We start from the raw sequence: 6,981 nt of genomic DNA on the forward strand, positions 1-6,981 counted from the left end.
TGATGGCTTGCCTTTAAACTCTTCTTCTATCGATAAGCAATATGCTGGCTTATCCTTTTGTTCACTTTTTATGACCGGAACATCCTGATCGACGCTTATTTTGAAAATTGATGATAATGTGGTCAGGGAGTCAGCCAATTGGTTTCCTTCTCAAGGAATATGGTGAAAAGTGATTTGTTCGAAGTGTTCTCCAAATTCTTTGATATGCGTATGATACAGAATCAATTTGGTATCTCGAGTTTCCCACTCTTCTTTTGTCTAATGGATGACTAAAGATGAGTCTTCATATACCTCAAGAACTTTTACCTTTGATTCAATGGTTGCTTTAATGCCCATGCCACATGCCTCATATTCTGCAATATTGTTTGTGCATTCAAAACACAATCTAGTCATAAATGGAGTGAAATAGTTCTTTGGGGAAGTCAAAATGGCTCCAATTTCATGCCCTAATGCATTAGAAGCACCATCAAACACCAACGTCTATTTTTCTTTATCATATGATTCAGTCTCTTCAAATAAAGTCATTATACTTAATTGGGTCCATTTTAGAAACCAACCAAGTTGTATGACATAACATGTATTGCCTCAACCGACGAGCAACCCATGCTAATGCGCAACATGTTCGTTCAAGCAGTGAATACCTTGTTTCACAACTGGTGAACTTTTTGCTCAAATAATAAATAGCATGTTCTCTCTTACCAAATTCATCATGTTTCCCTAGTACACAACCCATTGACTTGTCAAGTATTGTTAAGTACATAACAAGTGGTTTTCCATGAACATGAGGCACTAAGATTAGAGGTTTTGACATGTATTGTTTAATCTTTTAAAAGATTTTTGATAATTCTCATTTCATTCAAACTTTTGGTCTTTGAGCAACAACTTGAAAATTGGCTCGCATGTAGCGGTTATATGTCATATGAACCTGACAGTGTAGTTCAATCTACCCAAAAAGCCACAAACTTCTTTTTCCGTGCATGTAACTGGCATTTCTTGTATTACTCTTACTTCATCTGGGTGCACCTCTATTCCTTTTTGACAAACGATGAACCCAAGTATGTTTTCTGATCTCACACCAAAAATGCATTTAACAAAGTTTAAATGGAGTCTGAATTTTCTTAATCGCATAAACAATTTTTGAAGGTTAACAACATGGTCTTCTTCGGTCAAAGATTTTGCAATCATATCGTCCACGTAAACCTCTATCTCCTTATGCATCATGTCATGAAACAAAGTTACCATTGCTCTTTGATAGATTGCCCCAACATTCTTCAATCCAAATGGCATCACTTTATAACAGAAAGTCCCCCATTGTGTGATGAATGTAGTTTTCTCCATATCTTCTAGAGCCATCTTGATTTTATTATACTCGGAGAAACCATCCATGAAGGAGAAAAAATAATATTGAGCAGTGCTATCTAATAGGACATCAATATGAGGCAAAGGAAAATCGTCTTTAGAACTAGCTTTATTTAAATCCCGATAATCAACACATATTCGAACCTTTCCATCTTTCTTTGGAACGGGGAAAATATTAGCCACCCATTGAGGATATTTTGCCACTGCTAAGAAACCAGCATCAAATTACTTCTTGACCTATTCTCTAAATTTAAGTGACATATCAAGCTTCATCTTCCTTAGTTTTTGTTTAATTGGAGCACATTTAGGCTTGAGTGGTAGCTTGTGTTCAACTATGTTAGTATCTAGCCCAAGCATATCCTGATATGAGCATGCAAATATGTCCACATAGTCAAATAAAAGTTTAATCAACTTTTCTCGTTCACTTTCTTTCATAGATATACCAATTTTAATTTCTTTCTTGTCATATTCAGTCCCTAAATTGATCACCTCAACAGGGTCTTGATACGACTAGATTATATTAGCTTCATGTTCCATTAGTCTTTCTAGTTATGGGGGAGGCTCACAATCGTTTTCATAATCCTCATTAGTGTAATTAATTGGGAGTTCAAAATTATAAGAAGGGGTTCTGCATTATTTAAATTAAGAGGAAAATGAAAAAGACAATATGAATAAAGATTACTTATAAAAAAAGAAAAGGGAAAAACAAATACATTTGGAGAATTCAAAAATGCATTTATTGATAATAAGTACGAAATTGAAATACATGCGCCCTAATTAGTTATCTTTAAAGCCTTGGGCAGAGAAAAGGAGTTAAAATACATAATTACTTTGAACATGAATTAACAAACACGAGAACTCGATGATCTTCCAATTGTTGATATTGGTGTTTGGATGACAAGGGTACACCAATTTGAGGGTATCATCATCAATATGATCCTCTTCCGCAATAGCCACCTGATCAACATATGTTATTCTGGCGCTTTGAAATGTTTGGTGAATGTCACAAATTGGAATCTTTTTGTGAATTTGGTACTCGATTTTCCCAACAAGCCATCCTGCTTTCTCTTATTTCCTTCACAACATTTTATTTATCAGCTTTGATCGGTACATATCCCAACCCGTACCTATCCTTATTTTATGGTATTTCTATCAATTTCCCGAAATTAACAAAAGCTCTTCCTTCCAACATGAATTTTGTAGACTTCAATGAAGTGGTAGATAATTTTGGTTCCTTTAAGCGAGATCCTTAACTCATGAAGACAACATTGTCGATTTCTAATGCTTGGAAGGAAGTCTCTATGGCTTCCTCTATGTCTTTGATGTAGCTCATGGAAGATAGATGACTCACTATCATATCTTCTTCCTCATATATTATTACCAACTTATTGTTCACCATAAATTTTAACTTTTGATGGAGAGTGGATGCCACTACTCCAGCAGCATGAATCCATGGTCTCCATAAAAGGAAATTGTATGTCGGTTTAATATCTATCAAATGCTTTCACCACCATATCACTGAGCTTCATGCAGACTCCATCAACAAATAGTTTTGAGAGTGTTGATTTTGGCATGAAATTCAATGATGAACCATTATCAACTAGCACACGTGCAAGAGTATGATCATGACACTTTATAGAGATGTGTAGTGCTTTATTATGCTATATCCCCTCAACTGGTAATTCACCATCGCTAAAACTCAAGCCGCTACCAGCAGTAATATTACCGATAACTCCATCAAACCGATCGATAATGATATCATGAGTAACATGGGCCTCGTTCAAAACTTTCATCAGTGTCCTTCTATGTGTTTCAAAGTTTAATAACAAAGAAAGAATAAATATCTTGGAAGGGGTTTGATTTAGTTGATCTACCACCTTATATTCATTTTGCTTGATAAACTTCGAAAATTTGTTAGCTTCTTCTTCAAGCATTGTCTTTTTGCAAGTTTTTGGTCCTTTTATGGCATGATACACATCTTTTTTCACTTTTTCCTCCATGACCCTCCTTTTTCCTAAGTTATTTAGGAGTGTATACTCAAACACTTCGGGTCATCCCACCAATCTCTGAAATATTGGTGACATCAATACCTTGAGGTTTAAAGCTATCACTTGATTGATGATTGACTAAATGGGATATGACTTCATAATTCCATGGTACCGCATTGATATTTTCATAAGGAAAAGAGGTTGGTGGTTGGACAATTATTGCATTTTCCCGCTATGAGTTGGCTTATGATTCTCTTTTGTATAGAAGATTTCCAATGGTCTCAAGAAAGATCTATTATTTTCCATGCACGAATCTATGATCGATACATGATCATCTTTTGTATATTGGTCAATCTCATCTTCAATGAGATTGAAAAAAGTATATTTGTGGCCCGACAAAGGATTACTCCCTATGTTGGGACCGTCTTCCTTGAAGATAAGCAATTTTGTATTAATCAGCTCTTGCACTTTAGACTTTAGGGCTTGACAATCTTCGACAGAATGCCCTACGGCTCATGCATGGTATTCACATTTGGCGTTTAGGTTATAAGATTTCGGGAATGGTGGTTCCAAAGGTTTCATTGGTCTCAGGACTACCATTGAATTCTGGAGTAGGTGAGGCAAAAATTGGATGTATGTCACGGGAATCAGGTCAAAACAAGTTATCTTATTTTCTCGACTAATTGGTGGTTTGTAGTGATTCGGGATTAAATTTTGGTTCCATTGATTTTGTTGGGAAAACATGACAGGTGGTGGTTGGACTAGGGGTGGTTGATAATAAGATGGCCTTGAAGGGTGATATCGGGGGTATGGAGCTTGTGAGGTTGCAACCACATATGGATAAGAAATGTAGGGAGTATAGGGTATTGAGAGCTGAAAATTTGGAAGTCGATAAGATTTCATGGCTGAAGAATAAGAGACCATTTGGTTTCCATTACAACGTTAACATTCCCTTATTTCTTTCTTTGTAAATCCCATATGGGGTTTCTTCATACCACTCCTTCCATATACAATCTTACTACTCCTCATGTTACTTTCTACTCTTTCTCTTATCATGTCGTGTTAGAAAAGTTTAATGACATACACCAAATCATGTTATCATAAAAAGGGCGATTGGAGAATATCCATAAACATACCAACGATTTCTCTTACAGATAAAGGAGGATCTACTTGTGATGTTATTTCTCTCCACCATTGTGCATATTCTTTGAATGTTTCATTGTCTTTTTTCGACGAATTTTGCAATTGCATCTTGTCAGGGGCTATGTCAATGTTATACCTATATTGTTTGAAGAAGGCATCAGCCAAATCTTTCCACGAATGGGTTCGACTTTGCTCGAGATGCATATACCAATTTAATGATGCCCCACTAATATTGTCTTGAAAAAAATGGATAAGAAATTTGTCATTATGAGCATGAAAATTCATTTTTCTACAATACATGGTCAGATGGTTTTTAGGACATGTGGCACCTTTGTATTTTTCAAACTCAGGTACCTTGAATTTTGAAGGGATCACCATATCGGAAACTAAACACATATCAAATGCTTCGAGACCATAAATATTACTTCCTTCAATTGCTTTTATTCGCTCTTCTAAAATATGGAATTTTTCTTTTGACTATGTATCTTCACTGATAAATTGTGGTTGTTGCCAATTTCCATTAGTATCAAAATGGGATACTTGGTGTTCCTTAATGGAATATTTTCTGAGGGTACAGTGTTTTGGGGTGGCATGTAGCCCATATGAGATGGAATTTGTGATTGGTTTAGGTTTTGGGAGTTGATAGTTGAGTGGTCTGGGTTATTGTCCATGGGGTTGACAACTAAAGACATAGTATAACCAGGTGGGAGACCATACATAACAAATTTCATAGGTTTTGTACGAGCTGTTGAGTAGTCGTGGTAAAGCCTTGTGGGTGGGAATAAGTGGTTGGGTTTTCTTCATTTGATGTTGGAGGATTCCCATCGGTATTCACCTTCCTTGTCGAAGTCTATATAGCTTCTAGGATTCGATCAACCTTGTACTTTAATTGGTTAACATCCGCTCTCATCACAACTTGGTTTTGCTCAAGGTCATCATGATCTTGGAGTTTGCGCGAGTCCGGTAAAGGTGTCGGGGAAACATCTTTATTAATTTTTTCTTTTTTCTTTTCTTAAAAATAAATAAATAAAATTATATGAGTGTGTATTAAATATGAATGGAATGAAGATGAAATCAATTAGTTAATTATGATAGTTGGATGTTGGGGAATCATGAGCCTTAATTAAATTTTTGAACGAAAATGAATTATTAGTGTAGAAAATATGGGGATCGGTAAACAAAATAGCAAATCCTTCATTGATGAAAAAGAAAGTACATCACAAAACTAAAAACTACATCGAGTATGTGATTTCAATCTTCTCTTTTAATAGAAAAACCAGTCTTCTCGTTCAATTCTTCTACCAATATTTTGCAATATTCATCGAACTTGTAGACTTTGACTGGAGTATTGAGTGGATGCATTACCGCATCAATCTCTTTTAGATGCTTTGGAATTTTTATGATTGCTTGATTAGCCAGCATTGCCAACTCTTTATAGATCTCTTGATTTTTCAACTGACCTAGCAACATCATAAAACGATTCTCTCAATATATGGTTTCATCCTTTAAGTCATTATAGATCTTTTTTTGGTAATCACTTCATTTTTGTTCTTAGTGCATGTTGATGTTTTGAGAGTAACTCTTCAATTTCATTCTTGTGTTGCCTTTCATTTTTTACTTGACTTTCGTACTCGGCTACCATATCTTTAAGTTGTTTCTTTAAATCTTCAATCACCTTTTTCCTGTTCCTCTCAGAGCTTGCTGATTTTGTCCACAATTGTTTCCACATATAGGCCCCTTCAATAGCTTCATTCTTTTCTCGATTTCGCACATCTAACTCTTCATTTGCACCTCTCAAATAATCTTGTATGTCGAATTTATTTTCTTTTTTAATTTTCAACCACTTGTTGCTTCTCTCAATGAACCGACTCATACAAGTGTTTTCTGATCGTAAGCTCTCGTTCTCTTGTGACACTTTTTCTAACTTTGCTTGTAGCTTCTTTTTTCTTCTCTTCATATTTTAACGATGATGCTTTGAGTTGTTCTATTTCCTTATTGGTAACAAGGGTAGGTTCAAGTATTTCCTGATCACTCGAGAGTGTATTGTGAAAAGGCAATTTGATTTCTTAGACTCTTTTCTTTACTAATTGTTGATAGGATTCTTTTGTCCTGCAACTTATACGTCCAAGTACTATTCCTTTGCTAATGATCATTTCCCAAGTTCGACTTATCCTTGACAACATTGGTCGGTCTACTATATCCGTATTGCGCAAAACAAAAGCTTCCAACGACTTATCATCTGGTTTCTCCAACATAGGGTAGCCAAGTTGTCTTGGGTTATTTTTTTATTCAAAATCATCCATGTGCTTCTTTTTTTTCTTCTCTTTTTTAATCTAAATAGGTTTTTGTTTCGTGCTTTTTTTTTCCTGAGATTTTGTCATTTCAAATAAATGTTTGATTTTCTATATTGTTGTGGTGTTCGTTTTATTTAGATAGACAGATCAACTTCGATCAACTATTGATTCAACCAATCCAGAGGCATGGGAATTGT

This window comes from Cicer arietinum, chromosome 4 (assembly GCF_000331145.2).
Source record: "Cicer arietinum cultivar CDC Frontier isolate Library 1 chromosome 4, Cicar.CDCFrontier_v2.0, whole genome shotgun sequence".
Taxonomy (NCBI): domain Eukaryota; kingdom Viridiplantae; phylum Streptophyta; class Magnoliopsida; order Fabales; family Fabaceae; genus Cicer; species Cicer arietinum.